We start from the raw sequence: 17,371 nt of genomic DNA on the forward strand, positions 1-17,371 counted from the left end.
TGGAGATCTGCAATGACACCCGATTCTAATTTAAGTTAATTAAAGTGTTCTGCAAGCCTAAATAAAGTTAATAAATATAGTTTAGAGGTGTGCAAAGGTGATTAATATACAGTATGACCCTAGTTAAGGTCCTTTTCTATGCAAAACATTGGGTTTCAGTTGTCACCTGTTCTGGGTAGTTTAGGAAGTAGTTGGGATTTTCATAGAATCCACATATATGCATGCCTGTGACCTGATTTCAAGGGGTTTTAAAATAATTGGCTGGACAAGTAAAGAAGGGAGCTGGGGAAAACAGCCATTGTGGAGAGCAACAGAAGACACCAGGGAGAGAAGTGTATACTCTAGTGGATCCTCCTCTACTTCTTTGCTATAACAAAGTCAAGTGTTTCAGAGAGTTCCTTGATCATAACCTGCAGATTCAATCAGAAGACATCAGTAATGCTGCAACCTGGCTTGATTTGAAGGAACTTTTCTTTTATCAAACTGAACAATCCACTTTCTGCTAATGCAGTTGCTGAATCTTTTTAGCTGTGCTGGATTAATGACTCACAAGCACACTTGCGTGAGTGACCGTTATTTTGAAAAACATAGTTTTACTAAAAGCAAAGTGGATTGAATTGTAGAGCAATAAAGTTGTTGGGATAAAAACATTAACAATAGTTGCATTCATTGTAGTTGTGGTACTTGTACTTTTTACTCAAAAAGTATTATATTACGCAATAACTTTTACATTCACTTGTCAGTTTTAAAATGTGTTCACTGTACTTTTTACTTTTACTTAAGTATTAAAATATACATGTTTTTTTCACCTTTACTTAAGTACTTTGACCTAGTACTTTCAACAACACTGGATAAAATATGCCTAAACCCTAGCACAAATAAAAGTACTTCTTAACCTGCTACTTCACCTTTGCAGTCAGAATCACATGGGTATTTTAGAACAGATTCTTGTAATGCAAAAATGTAGAAACAGAGCAAGCCAGTGCCTAAGAATACCTTGTTGAATAATTAATATGGAGTCAGCCTGGGTGAGTTAAGCAAAACTTACTTTCTATTTCTTATAGAGAAATTGTCAATTAATAAAAGATATATTAAAAATATTAGCAAAAGAAATACGCTCCTCATGGTAATTTTAGGCAAGGAAAATGTTTCGGGATCAAAGTAATGACTTTTTTTTTTTACGTACTGAGCGCATGGTAGACAGATTAAGGTGATATGTGATTCAGACTTCAATGTGAAAAGAGTTTTCTTCTTATATTGTTCTTTTATTTCCTTTCTTCCCCTCCTTTTACTCCTCCTATGTCCCTGTAGGGCTAATTAACTTTTTGATCAATTATTTCATGAATTTCCAGTGACATTTTAGTATTTCTGTACCTTTTTAAATAAATGTTCCTGCTTTGCAGACATTTGATGTATCTTCATAACCAATCTTTTTCCCCCTACATTTATACTCTCTGACTGATTTGTGTTCAATTGATTTAGATCTAATCTGCACCTGAGCACTTGTTGACAGTGAAGAGAAACATTTTGCAGTGTGCAACCACTCCCCAAGGAATCAGGGACTGCTTCCAAAATATGTTTGCAGGTTCATTCTTTTGCTGTACTAAACTTTTTATTTTTGTTCAATATACACAGAAACATGGTAGATGCAGGGCTGCTTTTACCAATGAGCAAAGGGGGCAGCTTCCTTGGGTCCCTACATAAAGGGGGCCCAGCCATCCAGTTGCCCATTGGTAAATTTATTCTGGAGTTTGGTATCTCTTTCTCTCTCTCTCTGCTCCATGCACGGTTCCAGCATTTCGCCCTTTTTGTTTCCATTATGGGTTGAGGACGTCCATGTGTCAGGCACACCCAAGTCCCGCCTTCGCTATGCCTCCGACATGCCCCCATGAACTTTGGTCATCCCCGCAACAGAAAGCAGTTGGGGACACCCAAAATCGGCTTTCAATTATACCGATTTGGGCGACCCTGTGACAGGGGCATAGCTAGACAGCAGATTTTGGGTGCGCCTAGTCAAGATGTGGGTGGGCACCAAATGTTCTCTCTCCCACCCCCACATCAAAAAAATATCTCGGCTGTTGGGAAAATGCTTCTCTCCAGTCTCCACCTTGGTAGTCTGCAGCAGGCGTGCACTGAAAACTGAGCATGCAAAGGTGCCAGTATTGTGGAGAGCAGCATTTTCATTACCATGTGTTACTGTTGGATGGGCCTGAGCCCTAAGTGGGTGGGCCCTGGCCCACACAGGCCCACCTGTGGCCAGGGCCGCCGAGAGGGGGGAACAATGGGGAGAAAATTCCCTGGGTCCGGGCCTCCAGGGGGGCCCGGCGCCGGAGTCCCACCCCGCCCTCCGTCATCAGGACCTCACACCTCCTGGGGCCCTGCGGCGCTTCCTGGCGCTCCCTTCCTCGTTGCGACGCGCTCAGCTTCATTTTTTCCAGCCGCCCTGCATTTAAAAAGTTGCAGCGGTGGCAGCGAAAACGCAGGCTCGCCTCTTCTTTAAGCCCTTCCCCTTCTCTTTCAGCGTGCACTGATGCAATTTCCTGTTTCTGCGAAGGCGGCACAGTTCACGCTGAGAGAGAAAGGGAAGGGCTTAAAGAAGAGGCGAGCCTGCGTTTTCGCTGCCGCTGCAACTTTTTAAATGCAGGACGGCTGGCCTGGAAGGAAGGAAGGGCTGTCCCTCGTTGTCTTCATTTGTGGGTAGCGTTTTTATTTATTCTCACTTATATTTTCAAATGTGCCGCCTTGTGCAGCATAGGAATGTACACAGGGGAAGTATAATAATGGAATAACTTTTGGTAGTAATTTGTCATTTGGAGGGGCTGTTTATAGGGACTCCCTAGCACGTGTTGTATTCGTGCAGACATTTTTTTTTCTCCTGGTAAAGGGTCACTAAAACAGATATCATTTATGAGAATCAGGTACTCAACACTTAGAGTTTTTATCTGCTTAGTTATTTACTTATTTATGACACTTATGTGCTGGAAACCTGAGGGCATAGCTGGGGCTGGGAACTGAAACTCGGGGGAGGGGGTGAAAAGGGGGGTAAGTTGGGGCAAATCACTGGACATGGAGGGGAAGGGAGGGAGGACAGGGAGCAAAGGAGAATCACTGGGGATGAGTAGGGAGGGCAGGGGAGCGAGGAGAGTTGCGATGGATGGAGGGGAGGGTAGGAGAAATGCTGGACATGGAAGTGAGGGAAGACAGGAAGGAGATGCACATGGATGGAGGGGAGAGGAGAAATTCTGGATATGGATGGAGGAGAGGGGAGAGTTGAAATACTGGATATGGATGCAGGGGAGGGACGAGAGGACATGAGATGAACATGGATGGAGGGGAGGAGAGAGAGGATAAATGCTGGTCATGGATGGAGGAGAGGGAAGAGAGAGGAAGGAGATGCATCCTGATGGAGATGAGGGAAAGGGAAAAGAGGAGAAAAACTGCACATAGCTGGAGAAAATAGGCAAAAGCTGGATCCACTCTATACCTACCTCTTCCAGTCAAGTCCGCAGAGGACCCAGCTTTTACCTATGGATGTAGGGCAAGAAATGAAGAAGAAAGGAAGAAAGTAAAGAAATAAATGGAAAGGAAACCCTGGAAGTGGAGTTAAGGGAGCAGATAGAGAGCAACAGAATCAGAGACTGGGACCAACATGATCTGAAATACAGTCACAAGACAACAAAGGTAGAAAAAAATCATTTTATTTTCATTTTAGTGTTTGGAATATGTCCAATTTGAGAATTTACATCTGCTGTCTTATTTTGCAATGTATAGCAATGTTCTGTTTTTCTGGTATTGTGCTGCATGCAGAATCTGTATGCTAATTTGGGTTCTGTCATTTTGGGTATACTGGGGAGGGGTGGGTGGGCTCTGAGAACTGGTCTGCACAGCTCCCTGCAGTTGCTAAGACCGGCTCTGTCCGTCGTCAACCGTCTGCCACCAGGCCGGGCCCCCTGCATTGAAATCACAGCGCCTCTCACCTCCGTGTGAAAGCGCTGCAGGCAGCAGCAGATCGTCTCCCTTCGGGCTTCCTTCCCTCTCTGTGTCCCGCCCTCACGGAAGTTACGTCAGATGAGGGCAGGACAGAGGGAGGGAAGGAGGCCCGAAGGAGGGAGGCAATCTGCTGCTGCCTGCAGTGCCTTCACATGGAGGTGAGAGGCACTGTGATTTCAATGCAGGGGCCCGCTGGTGCGTGGAGGGGGGATGGGTGGTGGGGGAGCAGTGGTGACCTCAGGGGGGGGGGGCCCGGGGGGTGGCCTTGTCCCGGGCCTGGCCCAGTCTCTCGGCGGCCCTGCCTGTTGCTACGCCACTGCCCTGTGAGAAGGACGTCCATCTTCCGATTTGTGTCAAAAGATGGGTGTCCTTCTCTTACGAAAATGAGCCTGCTTGTCTCTTAGGGCGCTCCGAAATTACTGAAGAAGAAACTTTACTTCTTCTTCAATCCTCAAAACTAACCACCTGCTCCTCTGACCCTATTCCCACTCACCTACTCAACACTATCTCTCCTGCTGTCACCCCTTTCATCTGTCATATCCTCAATCTGTCTCTCTCCACTGCGACTGTCCCTGATGCCTTCAAACATGCCGTAGTCACCCCACTCCTCAAAAAACCTTCTCTGGATCCTACCTCTCCTTCCAACCATCGCCCCATCTCTCTTCTTCCTTTTTTATCCAAGTTACTAGAACGTGCTGTCCACCGTCGCTGCCTCGACTTTCTTTCTTCTCAACCTATTCTTGATCCTCTCCAATCTGGCTTTCGTCCCTTTCATTCAACTGAAACAGCACTTACTAAGTCTCCAATGATCTATTCCTGGCTAAATCCAAAGGGCTCTACTCTATCCTCCTCCTTCTCGATCTTTCTGCTGCCTTTGATACTGTTGATCACAGCCTACTCCTTGACACGCTGTCCTCACTTGGATTTCGGAATTCTGCTCTCTTCTGGTTCTCTTCTTATCTCTCACAGCGTACTTTTAGTGTATAATCTGGTGGTTCCTCCTCTTCCTCTATCCCGCTGTCAGTGGGTGTACCTCAAGGATCTGTTCTAGGACCTCTCCTTTTCTCCATCTATACTTCCTCCCTTGGTGCTTTGATCTCATCACACGGCTTTCAGTATCACCTTTACGCTGATGAATCCAGTCCAAGGTATCTGCCTGCCTCTCTGACATTGCTACCTGGATGTTTCACTGCCACCTGAAACTCAATATGTCCAAAACTGAACTCCTTATCTTCCCTCCTAAACCAACCTCTCCCCTTCCCCCATTCTCTATTTCTGTCGACAACAAGCTCATTCTTCTTGTCTCGTCTGCTCGCAACCTTGGGGTCATCTTCGACTCCTCCCTCTCCTTCTCGGCCCATATTCAACAGATTGCTAAAACTTGTCATTTCTTCCTTTATAACATTGCCAGAATTCGCCCTTTCTGAACACACTATCAGAACCCTCATCCACACTCTCATCACCTCTCGCTTAGACTACTGCACCTTGCTTCTCACAGGTCTTCCACTCAGCTATCTCTCTCCTCTTCAATCTGTTCAAAACTCTGCCACACGACTAATATTTCACCAAAGTCGTTATGCCCATATCAGCCCTCTCCTGAAATCACTTCACTGGCTCCCTATCCGTTTCCGTATACAATTCAAGCTCCTCTTGTTGACCTATAAGTGCATTCACTCTGCAGCCCCTCACTACCTCTCCACCTTCATCTCTCCCTACACTCTGTCCCAAAAACTCCGTTCACTAGACAAATCTTTCCTAATTGCACCCTTCTCCTCCATCGCTAACTCCAGACTCCGCTCCTTCTATCTCGCCGCACCTTATGCCTGGAATAGGCTTCCTGAGCCATTACGTCTAGCTCCATCCCTCGTAGCCTTCAAATCTGGGCTAAAGGCCTACCTGTTTGATGCTGCTTTTGACTCCTGACTTGTAACTTTTATCTTATCCTTATGTGTCCTTCTGTCTGTCCTTCCCTTATCCTTTTTGGTCCTGTCTGTTTGTCCTGATTTAGATTGTAAGCTCTTTTGAGCAGGGACTGTCTTTCTTCTTCATGTTCAATTGTAAAGTGCTGCGTACGACTGGTAGCGCTATAAAAGTGATTTATAGTAGTATAGTAGTAGTAGTAGTTCTGCCACACTCTGTCCAGGATTCACTTGTTGAAGGGCCAGTGCCACAAGTTACTGCTGGCAAAAGCTGGAATGTACCAAGCGGGGTCAATTTTTGCAAATGAGATAACATTCTCTTATTTTGTATTATGGTTGGGGACTGTCATAGTAGGGGAAAATTCTCTTATTTGGCAGACTGACTTCACTCAGTGCACAAAAGAAGATGGGACTTGGGTGTGATTGTATGTGATGATCGTTTGGTGGCCAAACAGATAGAAAAGGCAATAGTGAAAGCCAGAAGGATGCTTGGGTTCATATGGAGAGGAATGACCTGTAGGGAAAGGAAGATTCTGGTGAGACCCCATTTAGAATATTGTGTATAATTCTGGAGACCGTACCTTCAAAAGACATAAACAGGATGGAGTCGGTCCAGAGGGCAGTTACTAAAATGGTCAGTGGTCTTTGTCATAAAGCATATGGAGACAGTCTTAAAGATATATATATATATATATATATATATATATATATATATATATATATATATATACACTTTGGAAGAAAGGAAGGAGAGGGGGGGGGGGGGATATGATAGAGATGTTTAAATACCTCCATGGCATAAATGCACAGGAGGTGAATCTCTTTCAATTGAAAGGAAGCTTGAAGAGACAGTATGAAGGTGAAAGGGAACTGAATCGGGAGTAACCTGAGGAAATACTTTTTTACAGAAAGTGTGGTGAACTCATGGAAAAGCATCCCAATGGAGGGGATGGAGATGAAAACTGTAACTGAATTCAAGAAAGTTTAGAACAGCTACAAAGGATCTCTAGGAGAGAGGAGGGATAGCAGATGGCATGGATGGGCAGACTGAGTAGGCCATATTGTTTTTCTTTCCTCATTTTTCTCTATTTCATCTCAGGATGCACTATGTGTGGTCAAGTGCCACCATACCAGAAACAGAAGTGAGTGGGTGTCTCCTCTGCTTCATTTAAAGTATACCTCGAAGGGGTGGGGGATGAGAGGCCTGGAGGAAGGATGGTGGATGTCACTAGACATCAGGGAACTTTTTTGCTACAGTTGTGGTCAGGGTAGGGGAAGGAGGGGGCCACTGGACTAGTAGGGCTTGCTTTTTAAATGTCAAGTGGAGGGGCAGGGTTAGAGGAGTGGAGGGTGCCACTAGACACCAGGGAATATTTTGTAACATATCGGGGACAGGGGTTTTGGTTCAAGAAGGGATGAAGTCCACTAGACAGGGACCAATGCAGTACTGGTGGCTTGTTGTGGTTTTTTTTTAAAATTTTTTTTTAATGTCATCCTTCTTATCAGTGCATGAGCCAATCACTACTCATACAGTGACAGGAAGGGGGACATTTTTAATGTGGCAGTAATTTGCATGCTTCTTGAATATTGCATCCTGTGGGCAATTTGTTTTAACGCAAAGTTCATGGTACAAGAGCTTTCTGCATCAACCCCTGAGTTATACAAATTCTTTTGTATACCCATTGGGTAGACCCAGACTACATTGATTTATCTGATTTTTGATATACAGTACTTGAGTTTGATATGACCTGAGACTGCTATTTCCCTTCTTTTATCCTATGTCTGTATAAAAAGATTGTTGGAATCTCATCACTGCTGGATGAGCTCAGAATACCAAATGCTATAGAATAAATCTAATGGTCCTTATTTTAGAAGTATTTCAAACATATAAATAGAGGCATTTACATGTGCAGATCAGCTACATTTACCAACAGCAATTTTGGAAAGCTGTTGTTTTCATACGAAGATATCTATATTTCAAGGGGGCATGGTTTGGGCAGGCTGAAAATCTAGATGTGTAGCCCTCATTTTATATCACCACACTCTACCCCCCAATGATAGCACTAAACCCTCCATCTCCTGATATCATTATCCCCATGATCTGTTCACCCCGATATCAAGACTCTCTCACTCACCCAACCCTACATTAAGACCCCCCCCCCCTTGACACACCCCTGACACCAAGAGCATTTTGCCCTTGACAGGTTGACCTTTAGAGGTAGTACTGTGAGATACTGATGGATGTTAAGGCCCCATTTTGAACCCACAGCTGCAATGAGCAGGAGCAAATGGGGATTGCTCATGTTCCATTGGACCACCAGGAATCTTCAGTAAGAGCCAGGAGATGTGATTATGTTGTGGGAGGGTTATCTGCCAGAGAAGTTCCATCAGGGTTCTCTATTTTAGAGGGAGCCGTTCAAGGGTGGGGTAAGAATATCAGGGTAGGGTGTGGGCAGGAGTCTTGACATCAGCTTGTGTGGTATATGGGCTCTTGATATGAGGGGAGAACCAATCAGGAGTAGGGTAATGATGTTGGGTGGGGAATTTAACTTGTTGATGGGGATTGCTGCTGTCAGGAACAACAATTTAAAAAAGATACTTCCCTATGTATAGCTTTTCAAAATCGCTGTTCCTAGGGGATTTGGTAGCAAATACGCATAGAGTCCTGCACATCCTTGAACATATTTTACAAGAGCCTCAACATTTGGCTGATCTTTTCTAAAATGCACTAATCTAGATGTCTCAATTTCCATCTCAACATTCTATGTAAAACTGAGCTTCACATATATGTGCGATTGTACTTGGGTTTTGGTAATTTCTTCTGTTTTTAAATTTTGTAGATACGATGGCATCATAATTAACATTAAAATCAAATAACTGAAGAGTAAAATTTTTATAGTTACATGCTAGTGCCATAGAAGCATAGCCTAGTATTTTTAAAATTGATGCTGTAATAGTAATGATATAAAATTAGAACCTAAGTCCTATGCGCACACAGCGCGTGCCAAATCAGCACTACGGCCCGGCTAGCGCATGATCCAGGCGGTAATTACGAAATTGGGCCACAGTTGGAGTGCACTGCATGCTTACCATGCGGGTAGTGCGTGAGACCTTACTGCTACTTCAATGGGTGGGGGTAAGGTCTCGGGCTGAAAATGGACATGCATTGGTTTCAATTTTAGCACATGTCCATTTTATGGCCCCTTAAAAAAAGCCCCTTTTTCCTAGACGCGGTAAAAAATGGACCAGCAGATGCCCAAAAGACGCACTTGCACTCCCACAGGTCACGTTTTACTGCGGCTTAGTAAAAGGACCCCTAAATTATTATAATGCCCATAATATATGCTAAACATCAACCCCTATCTAATTTTTATGCCCAGAACCTTTGCTTAAAGGAACAGCTTTTTTTAGAAAAAATCTACATTAATAAAAATAATGATAAACAGTGTTGCTAAGGCAAGGTAACCTGCAAAAGAGTCTTCCCAGTTCTGAGGTTGATAGAAATCTAAAAGAAGAGGCAGTGAAGAGAGGTGTCCAGTTGGGTAGAGATAGCTTTGTGTGTCAGAGATAAGAACCCAAACAGTTGTTTATCTATCTGAGAGGGTTAAAATACGCCCGCTTGTTCATTCCTATTGGAAACCCTCTCCTTTTTTCCATATCAGTGTACTATGCAAGTCTCTCCTCCATCCATGGGGAAAAACTTTCTACTTTCTAAGCCATATTCCCCTGTATTCTATATATTGTGCCAAGATTTCTGTGCGGAAATCAAAGCATATTCCATAACAATGTGCATAACCTAATTGGTTAACAAGCCAATCAGCGCTGGTAATTGCCAATTAACAAGCAATTATTGACACTAATTGACATTAATTAGAATTTACACGCAGAACTGTCTTGGCACATTCTATAACATACTCCGCGTAAATTCTAAGTTGCATAATTGAAAAGGGGGCATGGCCATGGGTGTGGAATGGGCTGGTCATGGGCGTTTGTAAAATCTATGCTTGTTTTTATAGAATACAACTGGTCTGCACCTAATTTATACGTCAGAATTTACACCAGGTTTTACTTGGCATAACTGCTCACGACTAAATTTAGTCATGCATACTGGTGCTAGGCACATTCTATAAACCACATGGAAACTTAGGCTTATTTTATAAAGTACACCTAAATTATGGCACATTTCATAGAATGCGCTTATTATTATTATTATTATTATTATATTATTTGTTGCATTTGTATCCCACATTTTCCCACCCATTTGCAGACTCAATGTGGCTTACATAGTACCGTGATGGCGATCGCCAATTCCGGTATGAGAAATACAGTGTGGTATTGCGTTAGAGTTCATGAGTGACAGAGTTGATAGGTAATCAAGGAGGAAGATTTAAGTTTTCTCCAGTTCTGGTATAAGTTTCGTTGTGTTGCAGGGTTCAGGTGTTTAAGTTGGATCGTTATGATATGCCTTTTTGAACAGGTAGGTTTTTAATGATTTCCGGAAGTTTGTTAGGTCATGCATTGTTTTCATGACGTTTGGTAGTGATTCCATAATTGTGTGCTTATGTAGGAGAAGTTGGATGCATAGGTTGATTTATATTTTAGTCCTTTGCAGCTTGGGAAGTGGAGATTTAAGCAAATTTAATTTTGATGTCGAACCTGAAGGCACGATATATAGAATCTAGTCCATTATGAGTATATTTAAAAGGAAAACAAGGACATCAAAATAGAAATTAGCTCCAGTGCCACTTGCTTCCATCCAAAATAATGGCATCTGACAATTCCAGGGCTAAGTGATGACTAGTTCCTTTTTTTTTTTTTCTTTTTCACTGAGTTCTGCTCTTTGTTCCCTCTTTAGTGTGTCATTGTAGCAACTGTCATGTAAGGTTAATGACATCCCCTCATTACCCTTGTCAAATATGTAATAATGTGTCCCAACAACAGGGCTGAATGGCTACTGACTGTCAGATCCCTATGTTTTGTTAAGCAGATGGTCACTGGATATGAGAGGACCTCGGATCCATCACTAAACATGTTGTGTTAGAGAAGCATATTTTTCCTGATTGCCTAGCTCAGGGATGGAATACTGATTTGACACAGCAAGAAGACCGAAGGGTAAGCTGATATTCTGTGGAGATAGAAAAGAGGAATGGTTACCCTTCCCCCCCCCACTCTATTTTCTTCAACTGCTAGGACATTCATATGAAATCTGAATACTCTCACAACTCCTGCAATGTATTTCATTTTGTACACACAAGACATAAAAAAGTTACCATATTCATCCATCAGATTTATTATTTTACATACCGCATACAAGCTATCTAAGCAGTGTATATTAAGGTATTCTTTCTGTCCATGGAGGGCTCACAATATAAGTTTATACCTGAGGCAATGGAAGGTTAAAAAATTTGCCCAAGATCACAAGAAGCTGCAATGGGATTTGAGTCAGGTTTCCCTGGTCCTCAGCCTACTGCTTTAACCATTAGGCTTCACCTTCACTGCATACAGATATCAGTGCAAGAACTTGTCAGTAATGAAAATCTATAAATATTGTTACATTTTAATCACTAAAGTCATTGGAGAAGAAGTGCATTATGAAATTCTTCAAAGTATGATTTCTTATTTTTGCAAAGACTCTGAAAGACTGACCAACACATGGAATTTTATATTTCTCCCCGTACTCTGTTCATTATTAATTTTTCTTGAACCTCATGGAAATAAGCATGAAAAGCATTGGAAATCATGGATTTTCTGCCTAAGATGGACAATGACCTCTTGACATTCTGAAATCTTGTCAGAGATTGATCTTGGAATGTCTTTTCACTGAATCCTTCCACTGCTCCAGCTCTCCTGCTTGCAATGAGAATCTCAGGGAGCAAATCTGAAATGCTGGTAAGATTCTGGCTGCCCTTCTGAAGAGAAGCAAATGACGTGTGTCAAAATAGTTATAGAGCTTTTCATCCTACTGTGGGCATATATACTATGGAATTTTGCAGTATAACCTTAAAGAAGCAATAGTTAGGAAAAGAATATTATTTTTGATTAGATGAAGTAATTTACTGTACTTTGCTTTATAAAGTGTTTGAATTACTCTATAAATACATGATTCTGTATATCAGTGGTGATCAGGTCCTCCAGGGAGGCTCTCAGCTCACATTTTCAGAATATCCAGGCTGAATATTCATGAGCTATAACTGCATACATATGGGCTAATAATGAGGTTAATTTGCATATTTTGTTTTTCTTGCAAACCCATTAATGAGTGGATCTGAGAAACTGCAGCTGATAATATTAATGATGGTGGAAATCATAAAGATTAAAACATGACTGTTTTGTTGCATGCTCAGTCACACATTTACAGTTTGGGGTGCTGTTCTTATGAGATGATCGTAGTTTTATTTGAACCTAAATATATTCAAAACAGTTCAGATTTTTTGTTTCTCTTTCTGTGCGTGAGAGCTTCAACTCCAAACCATTTCTGCTGGCTGGCCCTTTAATAAAATGTAATAGCTGTACTCCACATGCAGAACACTGGGGCTACTTTTCCTTTAAGGACATTTGAAAACAAAGAGTTCCAGCAAAGCAATGCATTGGCCACTGACCAGCACCACCCGGCAAAAGCTGTTAAGAACATAAGAATAGTCATACTGGGTCAGACCAGTAGTCCATCTAGCCCAGTATCCTGCTTCCAACAGTGGTCAATCCAGGTCATAAGTACCTGACAGACACCCAGTTAGTAGCAACATTCCATGCTACCAATCCCAGGGCAAGCAGTGACTTTCCCCATGTCTATCTCAATAACAGACTATAGACATTTCCTCCAGGAACTTGTCCAAACCTTTTTCAAACCCAGATACGCTAACTGATGTTACCACATCATCTGGCAGCGAGTTGGAGTGTCCCCTGGTCTTTGTACTTTTTGAAAGAGTGAAAAATTGATTCACTTCTACCTGTTCTACACCACTCAGGATTTTATAGACCTCAATCATATCCCCTAACCTTTTTAGCCTTTCCTCGTACAGGAGGAGTTCCATCTCCTTCATCATTTTGGTTGATCTTCTTTGAACCTTTTCTAATTGAGATATGGTGACCAGAAATGAACACAATACTCAAGGTGAAGTCACACCATGTTTTGATACACAAGCATTATAATATTCTTGGTCTTATTTTGCATCCCTTTCCTAATAATTCCTAGGATCCTGCTTGCTTTTTTGGCCGCTGCCTTACACTAGGTAGAAGATTTTAGTGTATTGTCTATAATACCACCTAGATTGTTTTCTTGAGTGCTGACTCCTAAATTGGACCCTAGCATCAGGTAACTATGATTTGAACTATTCTTCCCAATGTGCATCACTTTGCATTTGTCCACATTAACTTTCATTTGCCATTTGGATGCCCAGTCTTGTCTTCCAATTTCCTAAAGTATTCCTGCAATTTTTCACAATTTACATGTGTTTTGACAACTTTGAAATTCTTTTTGTCATCTAAGAATTTAATCACCTCACTTGTGGTTCCGTTTTCCAGATCATTTATAAATTTGTTAAATAGCAGCAGTCCCTGCCAGCAATTTCGGGGCGGAGGGAGGAGGATGAAGCCGCTACGGAAGGCGTGTTGGACCAAACCTCGGATGGCGCTAACTCCCCCCCGAACGCTGAGGACACTTCTTTGGAGGGGAACCCTCCAGCGGAGATAAATCTGCAGATGATATGGAAGATATTACAGGGTTTGAGCCAGACGGTTATAAAATCTGCTCGAGAGACTTCTCTCTTAGTAAGTAAAATTGACTCTTTGACTAATTCCCTTGAAAAAACCAAACAGGAATCGGTCTTACAAACTGAAGCATTTCAGCAGGAAGTTAAATCTTTAAAATCTGTGTCTGAATCTTTAGTAACTGATAAAATACTAATCCACAAGAAAATTGAACAGTTTGAGAACTTTAATAGAAGGCTGAATCTTAGAATATTGAATTTCCCTTGGATTAAAGAACTGAGTCCTATTGAAATGTTCAAGAAATATTTAAAAGAAATCTTGTTATATCCCGATTCAGCTATTCCTCCTTTAAATAGAATATATTATCTTCCAATTCCTTTGCAAGCTGAATCGGGAGACAAGGGTAAGACAACTGAAATGGGGAATATAACTTTGGACCCTCAAGCACAACTGGACATTTCAGCAATATTAGACTCATCTTTATCTGAAATTGAACAGCGCAGAACTCTTTTGATATCATTTGTTTTTGAACAGGATTTGAATGCTGTGCTGAAGTTATATTTCAAAAATGCTTTAAAAACCTTTTGTGGCCAAAGATTGTGGATATACCCGGATGTTTGTAAGACAACTCAGGATAGGAGAAAGATATTTCTTTCATATAGAGAAGAGACCCGAGCTTTGGGGGCAACATATTTACTTGCTTACCCATGTAAATGTCTGGTTAAATATATGGGAGTAAAATATATATTTTTTGAACCGGAACATCTTAAAGCGTTCTTAGCGATGAAAAGATTAGCCATTACACCTGCAGAATAATTGATGTTATCTGATTATCAATAGTAGTAAGGGTAGAGAAAGGCCAGGCCATAAACGATTATTTTCTTTTTCTTGTTTGAGATCTCCTATAATTTAAATCACGCCTCCCTTGGAAGTTAGAATTGTGGTCTAATTAATTGTATAACCTGTTCTTACTTGGTGAACCTGTGTACTTGCAAATTATTAATAATACAATTGTTTGGATTATTGATCAAGGTATACAATGTACTTATTACTATTTACATGTTTTCCGTGTAAAAAATTTTGATTAAATAAAAAATATATAAAAAAAAATATATAGCAGCAGTCCCAGTACAGATCTCTGCGGCACTCCACTATTCACCCTCCTACATTGAGAAAAATGGTCATTTATCCCTACCCTCTGTTTTCTATCCAATAACTAATTCCTAATCCAGAGAAGGACATTGACTCCTAGCCAATGAATTTTTACTTTTCTCAGGAGTCTTTCATAATGAACGTTGTCAAAACTTTCTGAAAATCCAGATACACTACATCAGCTGACTCACCTTTATCCACATGGTTATTTATGCCTTCAGAGAAATGAATCAAATTGGTAAGGCAAGACTTCTGTTGACTGAATCCATGCTAACTCTGTCCCATTAAACCATATTTGTCTATGTGTTCCATAATTTTATTCTATATAATAGTGTTCACTATTTTGCCTTGCACTAACATCAGCCTTACCAGTCTGTAATTTCCCAGATCACCCCTGGAAATCTTTTTAAAATAGGTGTTACATTGGCCACCCTCCAATGGTGCTACAGATGATTTTAATGACAGGTTACAGATTACTAACAACAGATCAGCAATTTAATGTTTGAGTTCTTTCAGTATCCTGGGTTGTATGCCATCCAGTCCAGGTGATTTATCACTCTTTAACTTTTTTTTCAGTTCCTCCACATCATCACCCTTGAAATCCATTTCTGGTACAGGTAGATCTCTTACATCTTTTTCTGTAAAGACCGAAGCAAAGAATTCATTCAATCTCTCTTATCCTCCAGTTTCACAAATTTATTATGTTTCACCCTTTGTCAAAAAAAAAAGCATCATATTCCATCTGGTCCTCTAGAGGCAGATACTTCATTGATGTGCTGAATCTTACACAGACTTTAGAGGATGAAACTGCAGGTGTAATTCCTTCTACCTTAATTGTAAAGTTTGTACATGGTCCAGAGTGATGGGGCCTGATGGGATACACCCGAGGGTGCTTAAGAAACTCGGAGAAGTTCTGTCGGCTCCGCTGACGGACCTCTTCAATGCTTCCTTAGAAACTGGAGTGGTCCCGGTGGACTGGAGAAGGGTGGATGTGGTTTCTTGGCACAAGAGTGGAAGTAAGGAGGAGGTTGGGAATTACAGACCTGTCAGTCTGACCTTGGTGGTGAGTAAACTAATGGAAACGCTTCTAAAGAGGAGGATTGTGAGATTTCTTGAACTACATGGAATGCGGGACCCGAGGCAGCATGGCTTCACTAGTGGCAGGTCGTGTCAGATGAATCTGAATGTCTTCTTCGACTGGGTGACCAAACAGTTGGATGTGGGAGGGGCGCTTGATGTGGTATACTTGGATTTCAGCAAAGTCTTTGACACAGTTCCGCACAGGCAACTGATAAATAAATTGAGTGCCCTTGGTTTGGGACCTAGAGTAACTGATTGGGTTAAAAATTGTTTGAATGGTAGGAGACAGAGGGTAGTGGTAAATGGAGCTTGCTCTAAAGAAAAGGATGTCGTCAGTGGAGTACCGCAGGGATCGGTCCTAGGGCCGGCTCTTTTTAACGTCTTTCTGAGCGATATTGCAGAAGGGCTGTCTGGTAAGGTTTGTCTCTTTGCAGATGATACTAAACTCTGCAACAGGGTGGACACCCTGGAGGGTGTGAATGACATGAGGAAGGACCTAGCGAAGCTAGAGGAATGGACCAATATTTGGCAACTACTACTACTACTACTACTACTTAACATTTCTAGAGCGCTACTAGGGTTACGCAGCGCTGTACAATTTAACAAAGGTTCCAACTAAGGTTTAATCCCAAAAAATCCAGGGTCATGCACTTGAGTCACAAAAATCCGGGGGAACGATATAGTATAGGGGGTAAAGTGCTTCAGTGTACGAAGGAATTACGGGACTTGGGGGTGATTGTGTCAGATGAACTTAAAGCTTCCAAACAGGTAGAAAAAGTGACGGTCAAAGCCAGAAGGATGCTTGGGTGCATAAAGAGAGGCATGACCAGCAGGAAAAACGAGGTGATAGTGCCGTTGTATAAGTGTCTAGTGAGGCCCCATTTGGAGTACTGCGTGCAGTTCTGGAGACCGCACCTACGGAAAGATATAAACAGGATGGAGTCGGTCCAGAGGGCGGATACGAATTTAGTAAGCAGTCTTGAATGCAAAAATTATAGAGACAGGCTTATGAACCTCAACATGTATACGCTGGAAGAGAGGAGAGAGAGAGAAGACATGATAGAAATGTTTAAATATCTCAAGGGCATTTATGTACAGGAAGAGAGCCTTTTTCAAATTAAGGAGAGCTCTGGAATGAGGGGGCATATGACAAAGTTAAGAGGGAATAGGCTTAGGAGTTACCTAAGGAACTACTATTTCACAGAAAGGGTGGTGGAGGCTTGGAATAGTCTCCCGGTGGAGGTGGTGGAGTCTAGGACTGTTCCAGAATTTTAAAAAGCATGGATAAGCATGTGGGATCGCTTAGGAACAGGAAAGATTAGGGGTTACAGAGGATGGGCAGACTGGATGGGTCATATGGCCTTTATCTGCCGTCATGTTTCTATGTTTCTAGATCATGACTGGATTCTGAGGTTCTCCCTTTACCATAGAGATGCTGTTTTCTTAAATTATAAAAGTGCATATCCAGATGTGGCCAGAGTTACCCAAAGAAGCTGTCAACTAAATTACATCCACAGATACAT

Source organism: Microcaecilia unicolor, chromosome 1 (assembly GCF_901765095.1).
Source record: "Microcaecilia unicolor chromosome 1, aMicUni1.1, whole genome shotgun sequence".
Taxonomy (NCBI): domain Eukaryota; kingdom Metazoa; phylum Chordata; class Amphibia; order Gymnophiona; family Siphonopidae; genus Microcaecilia; species Microcaecilia unicolor.